Raw genomic sequence first — 20,812 nt, 5'->3', positions numbered from 1 at the left:
GGTGAGTAGAAATTAATAGTTATTAATTATTTTAGGAATATCTGTTCTCTTTACCCGTTACAGTACCCAGATTCCACTGAATTCCAAAGTGAGTTGTGTGTCTAACTCTTCTAGGTGCCTTAGAAAAATCACACTCTCTGTATGCTGACTGGCATGTTGTTTACTTCATTCACCAATAGAGTTTCTGTGCCTGATACCTCAACAACAGATTATGCGGATTAATGGCTGCAATAAAATTATGCAAGTATATTTAACCTTAAGGGACACTATCACATAAGGGAATGATTAATGGCCCTTGACAAATGAGTGGCCCTTCACAAAAGATTTCTTTAATCCTGGGTTTCAGCAAGCTTCTCCTCTATTCAACTTCCTTTCTCTAGGATTGAAAGTCTGATCATTTTGAATGTTAAGAACTACCACAAAAACACACAAGTAAATATACCATAGGAAGCCAGGCTGCATTTTCAGCAAGGTGTGAATGGTCTAGCAATCTATTAGATCAGACTCCCAACATCCAGTAGGACTCAGGACTCATCTGGGAGGGCCTTGTAGCAAATTTGTCACTCCAGCACAATCCCCTTGTGGCCAGAGGTAGTGCTACAGCAACTCTGTCCCAGTTTCCCCCCTCCCCTCCACCCTTCTTTGGCCTGGCCTGCGCCTGCTGTAGGAAAGAGCTGGACCTCCAGCCAGACCACTTTACAGAGTCCAACCCTGTGCAGAGCCTGAGTCCTTTATCAACTGTGGCAAATGGCCAATGCTATTTTGGTGGGTCCCAATGCTTTTCCTTGGTGTGGTGGGTCAGGGCGCTGCCCTGCCCCTATTGTTGGTCTCCAAAGTGCCCTGGAGGGGGAGAGAAGAGGAGCGGGGAAGGGACCCAGGTTTGCCCCCTACTCTAGTCCCAGCCCCTTCAGCTTCACAGGCTTCTTACCCTCTTTCCCCAGTGGCAGGGTTTCTCTTGGTCCTCTGTGCAGGGAGTGTCCCTCTGCCCTGCTTGGGGCAGGGTCTCCCCTTCCTTGGTACTCAAATCCTCTGGTCAACACCAGTATGCCTCCAAACTACAGTCAGCTCTCCTTCCCTCCTCCTGTCTGACTGAAGCAGGAGTCTTTATTAGTCTCGGGTGGGGCCTTACTTGGCCCCAGGTGCTCTAATTAACCTGTAGTACCCTCTCCTTAGTCTACAGGGAATAAGGCGCTGATCATCCTGGGGTTTATATACCTCCTATCGGTCACTCTCCTGTGGCCCTCTGGCCCTGCTGTATCACACAACATCTAACAAAATTATTATATATATAAACCCAAATCTTCCACCTGGCTGGGCTCAACTGACAACTACCTTGTTGCAGCCATGCCTCAGCTGTTCTAGACCATCCTCCAATCGAACCACAGACTTCTGTGCCTTGATCAGCTCCATGGCTCCATAGTCAGGGGTTCAGGCAGGCTGCAGTTCATCAGAACCCATTTCGAGTCAGGCTTCCAGCTTGCCCATGAAGAAGCCTATATGCTCTTCTCCCCTTCCTCTCCCAACTGCGGTGCCTCCTTTTCCTCTGCACCCTGGCCTATCAACCAGTACAGGGGCACCTCGGGAGGAGCTAACAGGACCTCTGGCTGCAAGTTAACCCCTTCCAGACCAGAATGGAGTTTATACACCTCATCACCAGCCTGCTCAGTGAGACATCACAAACTCATGCCACTAGGCTCTTTATCCTGCACAACCCCACTGGGTATTCTGCATATGTTTACAGATTTTTTTTTAGAAACAGACAATTTTAAATAAAGGAATGAGGACAGGTCCCAGAATGGACTGGAAAGTGACAGAGTTAGAAAGTCTCAGGGCTACAGGCCAAGATATTTCTGCAGGAAGGCAAGTATTTACCTGCAGGGTCACCAAACAGCTGGAGTCTTTTAGTCTCCCAGGAAACTAGACTGGAGCATGTAAGAGGAAGTGCAAGCTATCAGCAAGGGACTGGGATTGGCTGAACTGCCCAGTGGATTGATTGACAGAGGGCTGTTGGGGTTCCCAGGTGTCCGGTTTTCAGCCAGAAAGTCTAGTCAAAAAAGGGACCTGGCAGTGTCCAGTCAGATATACTGACTGGACATCAAAAGTCCAGTTACCACAAGAGGGGTGTGCTGGATCATCAACCCGCACCATCCCTGGGTCAGTCGGGGCTGCTTCCTACCTGCATCTTGTGGGCAGGCAAGCAGCAGGCTCTGCATTAGGCTACAAACTCCCAACCTAGCCCCAGAGTAGAGGGAGCCCAGCTGTTTGGGGAGGGACATGGAGAGGATCGAGTGATGAGGAAGGGGGAGGGAGGAGAGCAGTGAGTGGGGGGAAGAGAAGTGAGCAGTGACTGGGCCTCGAGGAAAGAGGCAGAGCAGGGGCAGTGCCTTAAGGGAAGGGGCAAAGCAGGGGAGGGGGCCTCAGGAGGAAGAGATCGGGAATGGGTGTCCAGTTTTCAGAAACTAGAAAATTGGCAACCCTAGCGAGGTCTGTTCCTCAGAGAGACAATAGGGCTACTGTCAGTGTAAGCCTGTTACAATTTAAAGAACATGTTTGTGTTGAGACTGTTTTGATGGCCATTTAGTTTAAAGGCTTTTCTTTCTCATTGCTTTGAAGAGGAAAAGGATTGCATTTCCTTTCAGCCCAAACTATAAGGCAGGTTGGAGTTCCCATCTCCCCTCAGCACTGAAAGACTTTTGGGAAGTGTGGCTAGGATGGGATGCTTGTAGATTACTACTCCACCTGCAAAGCCAGGCTCCCTTAATTCTCGCAATCCAATTGTATGCACCATATAGAGAAAGGAAAAACATAACTAATGTAAAACATCCTTGGAAATGATCTCAGATAGCTTTTTAACATTTACAAATATTATAACTTTATACTCTGATATTTCACTCCCTTCTAGAAGAGAAGCAGGTGCTATTTGTCAGCACTAATGGATCATGAAATATCATACCTTAAACTTTCCATTTCTCCTGCAGGTGATTTAAACAAAAGCTTTTTAGGTTGCTCAAATTGCTAGAATACGTGCTGCAAAAGGTGGATTACTGCACAAGGAGCAGCAGCAATTTATCATAATGTTTTACTACACACCCACACGCGCACTGATAGAGGAAGATAATGAATCTTTCATCTCAAAGGATCATGTAGTACTCTACAAACACTGCCCCATTTCTGCAGTGCTACACTTGCAATACTCCCATTAAACTCCATGGCACGTCTACCTCACTGGAGGGTCTAGAATCTACAAGAACCACCATACTCAGCATTCAAGCACAGACAAGATGGTATCTGGGGTGGAACAATGGAGCTATTTAACCCCTCACTGCAATTTGTATGACTGTGAGGAGATGAAGTGAAGAATACCACCACCACATCCAACTGAATCTGCACTTTGGATTTAGGAAGGAGACTGTATAGTAATTTCAGTGTGGAATTTGAACCTAGTACCATGACTACTCTTGCAACAACAACATCAACAAAAAAAAGCCCTAGTTTTTCTAAAGCCAAGCTTTAAAAACTGCAGATGTTCAGGGACTTAGTATTATGTCTTATTGGAAAGATGGCACTTCAACACCAGATTAGATCCTGGGTTAAATGATTTATTCAGGTAGAAGATTGTCACCCATGAATCATCAAGACTATATCTTGCAGCACCTAAGTTGATCCTAGAGTTTGTTCATTCTATTAGTAGTATCCAGTCCCAATTCTATTTCTCAGAGGAGACTAAGATCACTGAGCTATGGCTGAAAGTGTCACAAATTGTCCCTAAAACAGTTGCATGAGCTGTTTCTAGAGCTTTAGTAAAAATATATATATTGGATTCAGTAAATTACCACATTTCTTTTGTCCATTTCTTGACAGAAAACTTTACTCTACCAATATGATATATGCCATCATGTGCCAGCAATGCCCCTCTGCCATGTACATTGGTCAAACTGGACAGTCTCTACGTAAAAGAATAAATGGACACAAATCAGATGTCAAGAATTATAACATTCAAAAACCAGTTGGAGAACACTTCCATCTCTCTGGTCACTCGATTACAGACCTAAAAGTTGCAATTCTTCAACAAAAAAAATTCAAAAAACAGACTCCAATGAGAGACTGCTGAATTGGAATTAATTTGCAAACTGGATACAATTAACTTACGCTTGAATAGAGACTGGGAGTGGATGGGTCATTACACAAAGTAAAACTCTTTCCCCATGTTTATTCCCTCCCCCCACCGTTCCTCAGAAGTTCTTGTCAACTGCTGGAACTGACCCACCTTGATTATCACTACAAAAGGTCCCCTCCCCCCACTCTCCTGCTGGTAATAGCTCATCTTAAGTGATCACTCTCTTTACAGTGTGTATGATAACACCCATTGTTTCATGTTCTCTGTGTATATAAAATCTCCCCACTGTATTTTCCACTGCATGCATCCAATGAAGTGAGCTGTAGCTCACAAAAGCTTACGCTCAAATAAATTTGTTAGTCTAAGGTGCCACAAGTACTCCTTTTCTTTTTGCGAATACAGACTGACACGGCTGCTACTCTGAAAACTGTGAGAGTGGATGAGGGTGGAAAAATCCCAACAACTTGTGGGTTTGGGTTCTGCTTTGGACACAGTTTGGTTAACATATAGAACCCTGAGCCAGCCTTCTCTTGTCTATGCTGTGGTGATGGTCTCACAGAATGCAGGGTCCTTCTGTTGAGCTGGTCAGGTTTTTTCCATGGAAAATGTCAATTAAAAAAATCACTTTCGTCAAATTTTCCACTGGAAAATTTTGACTTTGTTGACAATATAACAATTGAAAGTTTTCAGCTGAAGCGTCACTGTCCAAGGTTTTTGGCTTTCCAACAAAAACAATCAACAATTTAAGAGGAAAGCATTTTCTGTGAAAACTTTTTTTTTTTTAAAAAGCTGAAAACCCATACCTCCCTCCAAAAAAATGTTTCAACAGCAGCCAGCCCAACTCTTTGTGGCCAGCAACAAGGAAGCATCTGGTGCTCCTATCCCAAGTAATGTGATGTTTACACTGCAATGTCTTGTGCAGTGTTATGACATTGTGGTATCTTCTAGCTGCTGGGCCAGATCCAGGTTTGGTTTGGTGGACTAAGTACAGATGGTTTCGTGAACCTGTATTTTTGCCCTAACCTCTCATAGAATCATACAACCATATGAAGGGCCGGAAGGAATCTCAAGAGTTCATGAACACCTGTGCTTAGGCAGTACCAAGTAAACCTAGACCATCCCTGAGAGGTGTTTGTTTGACATGCTCTTAAAAAACTTCCAGTGATGGTCATTCTATTTCCTCCATTGGAAGACTATGCCAGAGCATAACTACCCTTATAGTAAGAAAGTTTTTCCTAATATCTAATCTAAAGCTCCTTTGCTGAAGATTAAGCCCATTATTTCTTGTCTTACCTTCAGTGACCATGAAGAACAATTGTTCATCATCTTCTTTGTAACAGGACTTTAACATATTTGAGGAGTTATCTGGTCCTCCCTCAGTATTCTTTTCTCAAGACTAAACATGTCCAGTTTTTTAACCTTTCATCATAGGTCAGCTTTTCTAAAGCTTTTATCATTTTTCTTGCTCACCTCTGGACTCTCTCCAATTTGTCCACATCTTTCCTAAAATGTGACTCCCAGAACTGGACACAGTACTCCAGCTGAATCCTCACCAGTGCCAGGTTGAGCAGAACAGTTATCTTCTGTGTCTTATATACAGTATTCCTTCTAATACATCCCAGAATTATATTAGACACTTTCACAAATGAATCACATTGTTGATTTATTCAATTTGTGATCCACTATAATCCCCAGATCCTCTACAGGAATACTACCACCTAGCCAGTATTCCCCATTTTGTAGTTGTGCATTTGATTTTTCCTTCTTAAGTGAAGTACTTTCCACTTGTTCAACCTGGTGATTTCAGACCAATTCTCTAATTTGTCAAGATAATTCTGAATTCTAATCCTGGCCTCCAAAGTGCTTGCAACCCCTCCCAGTGTAATATCATCCACAAATTTTTGAAGCACACTCCATTATCCAAGTCATTAATGAAAATATTGACTAGTACAAGACCTAGAGACTGACCCCTATAGGAGTCCACTATGTATGTCCTCCCACTTTGACAAACCATTAATCACTACTCTTTAAGTAAAAAGAACAAGGAGTACTTGTGGCACCTTAGAGACTAACACATTTATTTGAGCATAAGCTTTCGTGGGCTAAAACCCACTTCATCGGGCCTCCTCATTCTTTTTGCTGATTCAGACTGACACGGCTACCACTCCAAAACCTGTACTCTTTAACTATGATATTTCAGCTACTTGTGTACCCACCTTATAGTAATTTTATCTAGACCACATTTCCATAGTTTGCTTATGATAATGTCATGCAGGAATGTGATAAAAAGACTTAAACAAATCAAGACATATCTACTACTGCTTCCCCTCATTCACCAGGTCAATAACCCTGTCAAAGGAGATTAGGTTGGTTTGGCATGATTTGTTCTTGACAAATCCATGCTGGCTATTCCTTATAATCCTATTATGCTCTAGGTGTTTACAAATGCATTCTTTAGTAATTTGTTCCAGTATTTTTTGGGGTATCAAAGTTAGGCTGACTCCCAGCCACTAGCACAGATACAGAACTATAGATGTGTACTGTTAAGTTCCTTATTCTAATATTTTCAGATATGGGGACAAATTCAGAAGTTCATAGGGATGAATCCAAACTGGAATTTGCCAGTGCAAGAATGTTCAGACAGGGTGCATGTAAATTCACAAGTGGGCCAGAACAATGGAAATGCCAAATTAGCACTGCAGTCTGCAAAGGCCAGTAGGAAAGCTGCTCACTGTCACACAGTACCAAAACCCAGTGGAACTTAAGGACAATGAGAAATCAGGTCATTCTTGCAGTTGCTCAGACCATCCCACTAAGGAACCCCACAAGGATTCATACAGATAGTCTAGCACCAGCCCATGGATTCCATAGAGGAGTGACATTTTTGATGTCTATCAGAAAATATTAAAAACTACAATAAGGTTGAGATTTTCAAAGAGGAGTTAGACACCTAGATCTCATTGACTTGCATATTTAGGCACCTGTCTATGTGGCCTGAGCATCCAGCAGCACCTACTAAAGTCAATGGAATCTGCTAGGCGCTCATCATTTCTGAAAAGAAGGACACTTTTATTTGTCCCTACATTTGGACTGTGGATAGTTTTGTCAAAGGACATTTAGTGAGTTAAGCACCCAAATACCACTGAAATTCAATGATATCAGGGTGCCTATTTCCTTTAGGTTCCTTTGAAAATCCCAGGCTGTGACTATAGCTTTAGGCTCCCATTTTTGAAAGTCTTGGCCCATATGCTTCATTTCTGTACTATTAAAGGGTGTCAGGATCATAGTATTTAACATATATTCCAGTGGTTAAACACTGCTTGACCCAAAAGGTTTAATGTCAATACTGGGGGCCTGTGTCAGGGCTATGTAAGTACTGGTAGTGCTTAAATTGTACAGGTGTATGCTAAAGTGGGTGTGCGGCAGGAATTTACTTTGTCTTATTATTAATTATTATTTCTGTATTTATTTGTATTACTGTAGTGCCTAGGAGCCCTAGTGATGGACCAGGACCACATTATGCTAGATGTTGTACAAACACAGAACAAAAAGAAAAACTTCCTGTCTGAAGGAGCTTGCAATCTCTATATAAGACAAGATACACAGGGATATACACAGATAGGCGAGAACAAGAAAACAATGAGATAATATTAGTCAACGTGATAGGTACAGGTTCTTCTTATGTCCTTGTGTTCATTAGTCTCAGCGGCTTTCAAATCAAAGGACTGTTTTAGTGGGATTTTCCCCTTTAAATTTCCTACTTTTTGACCAGCCACTGCTCTTTTTTTCCCCAGCCACGCCCCCCTTTCAATCCTAGGAATTCAATTCCTTTAGAGGAAATTGTCACAAATAGAAAATTCACTGAATAATACATTCAGAAATGTTCAAATCAAATATATTATTCATTGAATGTTATTTAACCAGTTCTACCACTGACTAACTTACACCCAAAATGTCACTTATCCTAACATTTATTTCAGTGCGGAAATTAGCCGATTAACTAGACTGCTTAAAGGTTAATGATTACATTAGCCCAGGGCACTATATAATCAATAATACTAAAAATAATCCCAACAATATTTTGCATTTCTATTGCCCCACCACCAGAAGATCTTAAAATATTACAAATATTAACGAAGTAAGCCATGCAACAATCCTTTGAAGTAGGTAAAGGATATTATTGTATATTGGAACCTTACTGAGACAATCATTTGGGAGAATGAAACAATGGCTGAAATTGTGGAAAAGCAGCATCATTTGCCCCATAACCTCAGCCGTGCAGAACACAATGCCATCCACAGCCTCAGGAAGAACTCTGACAACATAATCAAAAAGGCTGACAAAGGAGGTGCTGTCATCATCATGAATAGGTCGGAATATGAACGAGAGGCTGCTAGGCAGCTCTCTAACACTACATTCTACAAGCCATTACCCTCTGATCCCACTAAGGATTACCAAAAGAAACTACACCATCTGCTCAAGAAACTCCCTGAAAAAGCACAAGAACAAATCTGCACAGACACACCCCTGGAACCCCAACCAGGGGTATTCTATCTGCTACCCAAGATCCATAAACCTGAAAATCCTGGATGCCCCAACATCTCAGGCATTGGCACCCTAACAGCAGGATTGTCTGGCTATGTAGACTCTCTCCTCAGGCCCTATGCTACCAGCACTCCTAGCTATCTTCGAGACACCACTGACTTTGAGGAAACTACAGTCGGTGATCTTCCTGAAAACACCATCCTGGCCACTATGGATGTAGAAGCCCTCTACACCTACATTCCACACAAAGATGGACTACAAGCCGTCAGGAACAGTATCCCCGATAATGTCATGGCAAACATGGTAGCTGAACTTTGTGACTTTGTCCTCACCCACAACTATTTTACATTTTTGGACAGCTTATACCATCAAGTCAGCAGCACTGCTATGGGAACCTGCAGGGCCCCATAGTATGCCAACATTTTTATGGCTGACTTAGAACAACGCTTCCTCAGCTCTCGTCCCCTAACGCCCCTACTCGACTTGCGCTACATTGATTACATCGTCATCATCTGGACCCATGGAAAAGAAGCCCTTGAGGAATTCCACCATGATTTCAACAATTTCCATCCCACCATCAATCTCAGCCTGGACCAGTCCACACAACAGATCCACTTCCTGGACACTACAGTGCTCATAAGCAATGGTCACATAAGCATCACCCTATACCAGAAATCTACTGACCGCTATTCCTACCTACATGCCTCCAGCTTTCATACAGACCACATCACATGATCCATTGTTTACAGCCAAGCTCTACGATACAACCACATTTGCTCCAACCCCTCAGACAGAGACAAACACCTACAAGATCTCTATCAAGCATTCTTACAACTACAATACCCACCTGCTGAAGTGAAGAAACAGATTGACAGAGCCAGAAGAGTACCCAGAAGTCACCTACTACAGAACAGGCCCAACAAAGAAAGTAACAGAACGCCACTAGCCATCACCTTCAGCCCCCAACTAAAACCTCTCTAGCGCATCACCAAGGATCTACAACCTATCCTGAAGGACAATCCCCCACTCTCACAGATCTTGGGAGACAGGCCAGTCCTTGCTTACAGGCAGCCCACCAATCTGAAGCAAATACTCACCAGCAACACCACACAACAAAAACACTAACCCAGGAACCTATCCTTGCAACAAAGCCTGTTGCCAACTCTGTCCACATATCTATTCAGGGGACACCATCATAGGGCCTAATCACATCAGCCACACTATCAGAGGCTCGTTCACCTGCACATCTACCAATGTGATATATGCCATCATGTGCCAGCAATGCCCCTCTGCCATGTACGTTGGCCAAACTGGACAGTCTATGTAAAAGAATAAATGGACACAAATCAGACAAGAATTATAACGTTCAAAAACCAGTCCAAGAACACTTCAATCTCCCTGGTCACTCGATTACGGACCTAAAAGTTGCAATACGACAACAACAACAAAAAACTTCAAAAACAGACTCCAACGAGAAACTGTTGAATTGGAATTAATTTGCAAACTGCACACCATTAAATTAGGCTTGAATAAAGACTGGGAGTGGATGGGTCATTACACAAAGTAAAACTATTTCCCCATGCTTATTTTTCCCCCCTTCCGTTCCTCACACATTCTCATCAACTGCTGGAAATGGCCCATCTTGACCATCACTACAAAAGTTTTTTTTTCTCCTGCTGGTAATAGCTCACCTTAACTGATCACTCTCGTTATAGTGTGTATAATAACACCCATTGTTTCATGTTCTCTGTGTATATATATATATATATCTTCCTACTACATTTTCCACTGCATGCATCCGATGAAGTGGGTTTTAGCCCACAAAAGTTTATGCTCAAATAAATTTGTTAGTCTCTAAGGTGCCACAAGTACTCCTCGTTCTTTTTGCTGAAAAAACTAGGGCAGTGCACTTTACTACATAAACACTGAAAGGAAGGAAATGTAGAATATTGTAACCAACTAAAACAACATGAGGAGGATATATGAGGGGTGGGAAAAATAGCTCAGGTGGTTTGAGCATTGGCCTGCTAAACCCAGGGTTGTGAGTTCAATCCTTGAGGGAGCTATTTAGGGATCTGGGGCAAAAATTGGGGATTGGTCCTGCTTTGAGCAGGGGGTTGGACTAGATGACCTCCTGAGGTCCCTGCCAACCCTGATATTCTATGATATAAAATGGTCATCTTGAAATGTCAGTCTATCAATCAGCAATATCTGAAATAACACAATCATTTCCCTAGAACAGAAATTATATCTGCTCTGTCCTGGATACCACTACGTGATAACTGTGGACAAATGATGACTTTTCAAAGGCAACTACTATAGGCAAGTATCAGAGGGGTAGCTGTGTTAGTCTGGATCTGTAAAAGCGGCAATGAGTCCTGTGGCACCTTATAGACTAACGGACGTACTGGAGTATAGGCAACCTTACCTGGAATTTGAACAGGACACCAGACTTAACACCTCTGTATTTAAAAAAGATATTTAATGACCAGAAGTGATAAAGTACCAGACCTTAATTATATCTCAACAGCAGCACAGTGCCCCAGTGTCATCTCAGAGTACACATTCAATTTTCATCCAGAAGGAAAGTGCCCATCTCTGAATAATCTATTTCAGGTCTTGAAGCATCTATGGATTCTTTGGAGAGGACCCATAGAAATACTGAACATGCCAGATCCTCTGATTAGTAGCCCTGTGTAATTCTTCTGATTCACTAAATCATGGTGATTTATTTTGGTAATTGATGGGCAAACAGAATTTCACTAACATAATCATCATGGTAAAGGGTGAGCAAGTAAATTTTGTGACTGATGACATATTGGCTACGATTTTCATGACCTACTAAGTGGTATTTTCAAAGAGAGTTAGACCTACAAATCCTAATGAAATTCAGTAGGAGTTGGATGCCTAACTCCCTTTGGCTTCTTTGAAAATATAATCTTTAATTACATTGTAAGCATAACAAACCATAGCCACATGTACATACATTGGTTGTTACCTGCTACCTTAAACCTCAAAAACACAGATCTGAACTACCTGAGATAAAGGACAACTTTTTCAGCTCAGACGCAGCGTCTAGTTACATTTACAGCTCCCACCACTGTACACTCTAAGCACCTCATAGTGGATCCTTATCCTCGCAACACTCCAGTAAAGTAAGAAAGTATTATCCCCAGATGAGGAACAGAGGCACAGAATAATAAAGTGACTTACCCAAGATAACATGGGAAGTCTACGGCAAGGGAACCCAAGTTATCCTCATCCCCAGTCCAGTAGCCTAACTTCAAGACAAATATTCGTCTTTACTAGGCTATATAGTTGATGGGGCCAGCCCTTGAGGGAGTCCTGATCACACGTAATAGACAGAGATCACAGCTTTTCCGGACCAGGACCTTGTCTGTAAGTGACCTAATTTGCTATGATAGCTATATCATAATTATACAAATCTGGATCACAGCAAAAAAAATATTCCATAAAGAGCAAGCTTATCCTTTTCTAAATTTTCATCTTATCATTTTTGGGCAGCCCCAAAGTAAAACACTGAAATGCACTCGTATTCTTGTTGGTCAAAATTTCAGGTCTATGAAATGAAAGGTGTTTTATCAAATGTTCATGTAAATGTTACATCTAATGGTCATTCATTTTAAGCAGCCAGTGGTCATCACTCTCAGTGTGTTTTGAACTTACATGTGGGCATGATCTGCACAATTCAAATCCATATCTGGGTTTCTAATCCACCAACACCTAAAGGTTTGGGTAATGTTTGAATCCAGGCTGTTGGGTCAGCCAGTTCCACAGCAGCTCAGTGCAAATTTCAGCTCCCAAAACTCAGTTCAGAACTTGAGCCTCTGCAAAGTTTTGTGGTATTCAGATGTATGGTTTTGAGATGGGCCCTTCTCTCCTTGAAACTGAAAAAGAAAATGCATCGTGAGAAGAAGCGGGGGCGGGGGGGGGGGGGGACAGTAACAACACACCAACAATGGACTTAGAAACACAAATCCAGCATCAAAGACATAGAAGTTTGATGCTGCTGGCTCATCTTTCACACTAATTTATTAATTTTGAATGCTGTGCATGTTATGCAATGATCTGTTTGGTGGGGAGACAATCAAAGCCATAAACAAAGATCAAAGAAAGCCTGTAATTTAAACGAGCATGAAGGGTGCCACATTTTCCTTCATTTTAATACTTAGATTTCCAGTTTACAGTGACCTTCCCATGAAATGACCCCATCATTTAACTACATGAAATATTGTTTTTCTTTATATGGTGTTCCTATCACCAGTATCTGTGGTGCTCTGGCAATGATCTTTAACTACTCATCCTTAAAGGAGCCGAGAGAAGGATTATTCCTATGGAAAATGGACCTCATGCTTCTTTGATGTGTACAGAATTGGGTAAAAAACAGGTTAGTATTCAAACAAACTAGCTGACCCTTTGACAGATGATTTAATGGAATTTAACTGCAATCAGTGAACCTGTTTTCATTTCCACTGAAGTCAATGTGAATTTTGCTCATGACTTTACTGGAAACAGGATTGAGTTTATTGTGACCACATATATAAATTTGCCTTTTAATGGGTCTTCCAAGGGTGAAAGACATGAATGCATGCATCCATCTTCCTTTGAACAATCAATGTGAATAGTTTTTAAAACCCTGAGGACCTGATCCAAAGTCCACTGGAGCCTTTTCATTAATAACGAAGGACTTTTGGTTCAGGCACTTCATACTTAGGGACAATTTGCAAAAAATTCACTTAAAACTACATCCATGGACAAAACTGTTAGCCGTACACTCATCTCCCCATTTTGTGCCTGCAATCAAATGCATTGTATGCACAATTACAGTTTTGTGCCTGCCCATGCTTATTTTTGGGAGGCAACTTAACCACTTATTTTTGAAAAAGTGTTGCCATTTATGTCTTTGTTATTATCTGAGTTGTATAAAATACAATTTAAGAATATTACTTGATACTACAAGATGCTGAGTTGATATTGAGACTCTACAGATGTTCCAGTCACTTGGAATCTGACGGACTCAATCTCCTAAGTGTCTGTCTTGCTATGTGAACCCTTTCTAGTCTAATCAGTCCAAAGGAAATACGCCATCATTGTTTTTAGCACAAATCTGTATATTAAATCCATTCTGAATCTCTCTCTTGCTGCTTGGTTTCAGTTCCAGTGCTAGCATTAGACATTGAAATTATAATTTTCTTTTCTCTTGTGCAACTACTCAAAAAAAAAAATTACAAAAATTCCCCACCTACAATTTCTGATCCTTCACCTCTTCTGTAAATTCACCTTGCTGGTAGTTTTCTTACACAGAAAACGGCATGCACAGTTTCTGGTGAGTTATCTAATGCAGGCTGCTCAGGGTTTGTAAATGATGGCTGGCATTCTGAACACAGTGAGACTCTGCTATAAACACCTTATGATGGAATGAATCATCCTCCACTCTCCTAGTATTCCTGCCAAGGAATGAAGTAGCATCTGTTTCTCCATAATGGACCAATGAAGAGTCACTGACACACTTTTCTGTGGTTATACCTTCTGTCTTTAGCTTCCAGGACTGCTTGCCAGGATTACATGGTCTGGCATGTCTTCATCCACATCAGCATTTTGCAGTATAACTCAGGCTTGGATTCAGGGTACTCAATGTCTACAGAGGCCCACTTATTCATTGGTATGATTTATCAACAGCATCAGTGTGCAGGACTCTCCACTACAATTCACAAAAGCCAGCACACTTGTCAGGGAGCCACCTAAGCTAGCCAGCCAATGAGAGATGCTGACAAGAAGGGTGTGTGCTAAGCCCCGCCCCACCCCTCTCACACAGATAGGTGCCTAAGTCCAGGCTGCAGGGAGGGACCTATTTCTCTGTTAGCGATTCTCAGCTGTGAAAGCCTTCCCTGAAGTTGGGTTCCTTTGCCATTTTAGTAAAAAGCCAAGGGAGGAGGAGCACCTTCCTAACTTTTAGCCCAGTGATTAGGATATGCACCTGGGATGTGGTAGACTCCTAGATCAAGTCCCCCCTCAACTTGAGCGGGAGAAGGGATTTGAACAGGGATCTGCCACCCCCCAGCTGGGTGCCCTAACCATTGAGCCATAGGATATTCAAATGATAGGCTCCCTCAGTCTCTCCTGAGGAAGCTGTTGCATTCTTGATAAATACTTGGAGTCGTTGGGGTGGGGCAGGGAGAAGAACTTTTCTGGGGAGGCTTGAGAATAATATCCTCACCAATTGGTACAATGTGAGCACAGACCAAACCCCTTAGGTTTTAGGGCACTGAAAATCAATCAGGTTCTTAAAAGAAGAATTTTATTTATTTATTTATTTTTTTAAGTAAAAGAATCACACCTGCAAAAATCAGGATGGAAGGTACTTTTTTACAGGGTAATATAAAGATTTAAAACACAGAGGATTCCCCTATAGGATCAGCTTCAAAGTTACAACAATAAAAAAACAAACAAAACAAAACAAAAAAAACCAGGAATAAAACTCACTGTTAGCATAGGGAAAATTCACAAGCTAAAACAAAAGATAATCTAACGCATTTCCTTGCTATTACTTACAATTTTTGTGATCTTAGGTGCTCATTTCAGGTATGTTTTCAGGAGATATATTTCCTGCCTGGGGTCTCTCTCTCCCCATCCAGACAATGACTGTAGCCCGGTAGCTAGAGCATTCACCCAGGACTTGGGAGACCCAGGATCCAGTTCTCCTGCTACTATGACCATGTATTCATAGTGAAATACAAGCCTCTTCCTCCTTTCCTCAGCTGCTTTCTGTGAACTCACCTGAGGGCCCTGATCTGGTAGGGTCCTTTGAGCATGCCTACTGGATCAGGTCCCATATACAACATAAGTATCTCAATACCTCTCTTCCCTGGTTTGTGTAATGTTCTGGGGCTTAGGCAAAAGATAGAGGTATGGACACCTAGAATCAGGCAGCAGTGCACTTGCTCAGATGCAGAAACATAGGCACCAAGGGAATTTTTACTGCAAAAACTTAGGCACTAAGTGAGTTTATGTGCCTACAGGGTTCAGTAGGAGTTTTGGGCATAGAAGCTGTCTCACAAGTGGGACCTAGGCACCTAAAGTGAGGATTTATGTGTTTAATTCCTTTTGTGCATCCAGGCCTTCCTCTGTGCTTCTGTTTCCCAATCTGTAAAACAACACAGACAGCTGTGTAAAGTGCTTTTATATCTATAAATGAAAAAGCCCTAATATAAGAGCTAGCTATTGTCATCTACACGCCTGTCCTTTTAAAAATTCCACCTGTCTTGCATGATGAATGCCACTAATTAACTCTGAATTCCTCTTAAAAAGGGAGGATTATACCAGGGCAATAAATATATTTGCTGGCTCACCATGATTTGAACTCCTTTCCAGAAATTTTGTTTCGCAAAAGCAATATGGCTAGGAAAGATATCACAGTGTCAACTATTCTAGTGTTGTAAAACTCCTCCTAGAAACTCCCTCTCACAACAGCAACATTTTTGGGAAGTAAGGAAAAGTCTCGGAATAATGTGAAAGGCACTTATCCTTCAGTAGCAGTCTCCTGACAGGCAACTAACACATTATCCCTGGAGCAATATTATCCCAACATGTTTATGGGTGGGTGTATTAGCTGTTTGCAGGGGCCCAGAAGTATAGCCATAGGAGTGAATGTGTACTGTTCAAAGAAGAGACTACATGAAATACTCCGGTGATTCTAAGGTATTTTTTTATTAGATATTGTCTTTCCATGTGTGTTAATTTAAATTTCCTCTGCACAGCAGGGAGCCACATGAGGATTTAGTGAATGCAGTCTCTTTTTGCAAGTCGCTGAAGCCACAAATACTGATGTTGTAGCAAAAACAATCTGTCACAACTCTCAGACATAGAAGGGCAAGGTAATCATCATCATGAGGTGCATACAAATTGTATCTACCTATTCATTTAGATAAAGCAATGGATCTTTACAGTTCACAGGCAACTGTTCTATTGGAGGGAAAAAAATGAATCTCATTTCTGTACCTGCAAAGTATCCCACCAATTTTCCTCTCCCTGCTCAGAGCACTGATAATACTTATAAATGTCTAGCCAACCTGTACTATAACTAAAGCTTCTGTTTCTTTGAAAAAAAAATTGCCTATTTTCAAATATTAGTCTTGGGAGATCTGTTTTTAACCATTATCATGGACTGTCTGTAGGATAAGAGAACAGAAATGGCCACACTGGGTCAGACCAATGGCCCATCTGGCACCAGATGCTTCAGAGGAAACAAACAGAACAGGGCAATTCTGAGCTATCCAGCCCTGTGGTCCAGTTCCAGTTTCTGGCAGTCGGAGGTACAGGGACACCCAGAGCATGGTGTTGCATCTCTGTCCATCTTGGACAATAGCCATTGATGGACCTATCTTCCATGAATTTATCTAATTCTCTTTTGAACCCAGTTATGGTTTTGGCCTTCAAAACATACCATGGCAAAGAGTTGCCCAGTTTGTGCATTGTGTGAAGTAGTACTTCCTTATGTTTGTTTTCAACCTGCTGCCTATTCATTTCATCAGGTGACCTCTAGTTTTGTGTTATGTAAAGGGATAAATAACACTTTCTTACTATTATTTTCCTATACCGTTCATGACATTATGGACCTCTATCAAATCTTCCCTTTAGTCATCTCTTTTCTAAGTTGAACGGTCCCCGTTTTTTAATTTCTCCTCCTATGGAAGCTCTTCTATACCTCTAATCCAACCCTTGTTCCAGTGCCCTTCTATACCTTTTCCATTTCTAATATATCTTTTTTGAGATGGTGACCAGAACTGCACACAGCATTCAAGGAATGGGTGCACCATGGATTTATATAGTGGCATTATATTTTCTGTCTTATTATCTCTTTCCTAATGGTTCCTAACAGAAGCAGCTTTTTTGACTGCCACTGAACACAGAGCAGATGTTTTCAGGGAACTATCCATGATGACACCCAGATCTCTTTCTTGAGTGGTAACAGCTAATTTAGACCCCATCATTTTGTATGTATGTTTGGGATTATGTTTCCAGTGAGCATTACTTAAAATTTGGTGTTGATAAACGCAGTCTGGCATTTTGTTGCCCAGTCAACCATTTTTGTGAGATCCCTTTGTAACAGCCATTCGCCCATGGGTGAAAAGCTAAGATTGCGGACAGATAGACCCTAATAGATGACACCGTTAACCCTGGCTGTTTCAGGTGGATTAAGTAGTCTAGAATGAATGGTTGTGTTGACTGTGCAGGTGAGACACCTTCCTGCATAGACCAGATGGAGAACATTATCCATTTTGCCAGGTTGGTGGCTCTAATGGATGGTTTTCTGTTCCCTAAAAGCACTACTCGACCCAGCCCCAAGCATGCTAGCTTTATGGGGTTCAGCCATGGAGCTTCCGGGCCATGAGATGAAGGGACTTCAGGTTCGGGTGACATAGGCAGCTATGGTCCTGGGAGATCAGGTCTGGAAATGGAGGTAGATGGATTGGCATTTCCATCGAGAGGTCTAGGAGCATGGTGAATCAGTGCTGATTGGATCATGCCAGGACTATCAGGATGACTCGCACTTTGTCCCTTCTGACCTCAGCAAGACCTTTGTATGGGAGGGAACGTATAGAGAAGATGACCTGTGCAAGGGAGGAGGAAGGTATCTGCAAGTGACCCCAGGCTGTGACCCAGGAAGGAGCAGAAATGGAGACACTTCCAGTTGTGCTTCATCTGGAAAATGACTTTCATGACATCTGTATGGATGGACCACTTCTGGTGGTTGAAGAAGGATCTGCTGAGGTGATCCGTTAGCTTGTTCTGCAACCCCAGCAGATAGGAGGCATCGACATGGATCAAGTGGGCTATGCAGAATTCCCACTAGTGAAGTGCTTCCTGGCACAGGTGAGAGGATTGTGATATACCTTGGCTGTTGATATAAAACATCACTGTTGTGTTATCTGTGATAACTGACATGCAGTTGCCCGCAACGTGGGACTAGAATTCCTGGCAGGCTGGCCCTGAGCTCCCTGGAGTTAATGTGTAGCAAGAGCTCTTCCAGAAACCAGAGGCCCTGAGTTCTGAGTGACCCCAAGTGAACTCCCAAGCCCATCACTGAAGAATATGGGATGAGAGACACTGGTGGTTGGGGTCTTCAGAATGGGATTCCTGCACACACTGCCAGTGGATCCAACCACCAATGGAAGGATGGGGAAGTGTGATGACTGTATCTAAGTGGTTTTGGCATGGTGATTATACAGACAACAGCCAGGCCTGGAGAAGTCTGAGCTGAAGTCTCACATTCTTCACCACATAGTTGCATGGTGCCATGTGGCCCTGGAGCTTTAAGCAGTTTCTCACAGTGGTGATGGGGTGATTTCTGAGGCTCTCGATAAGCATCCCTATTGCTTGGACCCAAGCATCCAGGAGGAAGGCTCTGGCTTGGACCAAGTCGAAGATCTCCCCTCGAAACTCTATCCTTTGAGCCAGGAAGAGAGTAGACTTCTGCACATTTATTAGCAGACCTAAATCCTGGAAAACTGTCTGTATTAACTTTACATTAGACTCTACCTGGACGTTGCCAGTCATTGAAGTAAGGGTAGACCTGAACCCTGTCTCCTTGGGAAGGCAGTGATGGCTGTCATGCACTTCATGAACATCCAAAAAGCTTCTGACAGGCCGAACAAGAGTACCACAAATTGGTAACTCAGTTCGTTTATGATGAACCTGAGGAACCTTCTGCGTCCCTGAAAGACTGAGATATGGAAGTAAGCATCCTTCAAATTAAGGGCAACATACCAGTCCCCTGCCTCCAGGGACAGGATAATGGAAACCAAGGGGACTATGCAGAACTTTAGCTCCTTCATGAATCTGTTGACCTTTTGCAGGTCCAGAATCAGTCTGAGACCGCCGTTGGCTTTCAAAATTAGGAAATAGCAGGAGTAGAACCCCATGGCCCCTTAAACTGGAGGAACCTCCTCCATAGCTCCCACCTTAGGAGTGATTGCACCTCTTGGGCTAGAAGTTGCTCCTGGGAAAGGTCCCTAAGGAGGGATGGGGAGGCAGACAACTGAACAGAAGTCAAGGATCGCCCTGATGAACTCTATCCTGTGAGCCGGGGAAAGAGAAGACTTCTCCACATTTATTAGCAGACCTAAGTCCTGGAAAGTTGACTGTATTAACTTTACATCAGACTCCACCTGGGCTTTGATCCAACCTCTGATCAGCCAGTCGTCGAGGTAATGGTAGATCTGAACCCTCTGTCTCTTCAGGAAGGCTGTGATGATGCCATACACTTCGTGAACTGAGTGACTCAGCTCTGAGGGAGGTTTATGTGCTGCCTCCATGAGGATAAATCTAAGCCTGGTGTTGCTATCCTTTTGGTGAGGGGCCTGAAGTCTTTGCAGATATTACAGCACTCCCGCATGTGAGCTTCCCCCAGGCACTTAAGGCAGCTGAACAAGTATTGGTACTGGGCATGGATTAACCCCAGTGAATGGAGTTCACTAACCTAACTAACTGATACTTAACTACTAAGAATAAAGATAACTGTATACAATGAGTATAGCAAAGTCCACTGAAGGAGCACTTGTGAATGCAAAGATGAGGTAGTTCCAGCAACCGTTATGGGCTGTGGGTCAGCTGGACCCTTTATACCAGAGCTATGAGCGCACAATACCAGGGGCACCAGAGCTGACTCAACGGCTACCACTGAGGGGAAAACTTTCTGGTGACAGTGCTTGAGGTGAGCACATACCTACACTGGAATGGATGCGAGCAAGCACTCAAAGAAAAACTATGACTTTTGGGAGTCATCAGCCTCTGCCTTTGCTCTGCCAATGATGGCAGCATTGGTCCTCTGCATATATCTTTGTGTTTTCTTCTATACTGCCCTGCACATGTGGGAAAAAATCCCCAGAAAGTTACTGTATTACCTTCCTTCAAATCCCTCTCTAAAACTCACCACCACGGTCATTACTACCAGATATTGCCATCTGCCAATAAGCAGGCTAGCAGGAAGCAGAGACCTGTGTATTGTACTAATTTTGCTCAGTTTGTTACCACTGGTAATGCCAGGGGATGCTCAAATGAATATTTCGTATAAAATGGCTAATTATTTTGATTGGCAACCACTGATGATATCAAGTATAATGAAGGGCT

The sequence above is a fragment of the Chelonia mydas genome, chromosome 3 (genome assembly GCF_015237465.2).
Source record: "Chelonia mydas isolate rCheMyd1 chromosome 3, rCheMyd1.pri.v2, whole genome shotgun sequence".
Taxonomy (NCBI): Eukaryota; Metazoa; Chordata; order Testudines; family Cheloniidae; genus Chelonia; species Chelonia mydas.
The sequence above is the reverse complement of the archived record's forward strand: the minus strand, read 5'-3'. Positions refer to the sequence as shown.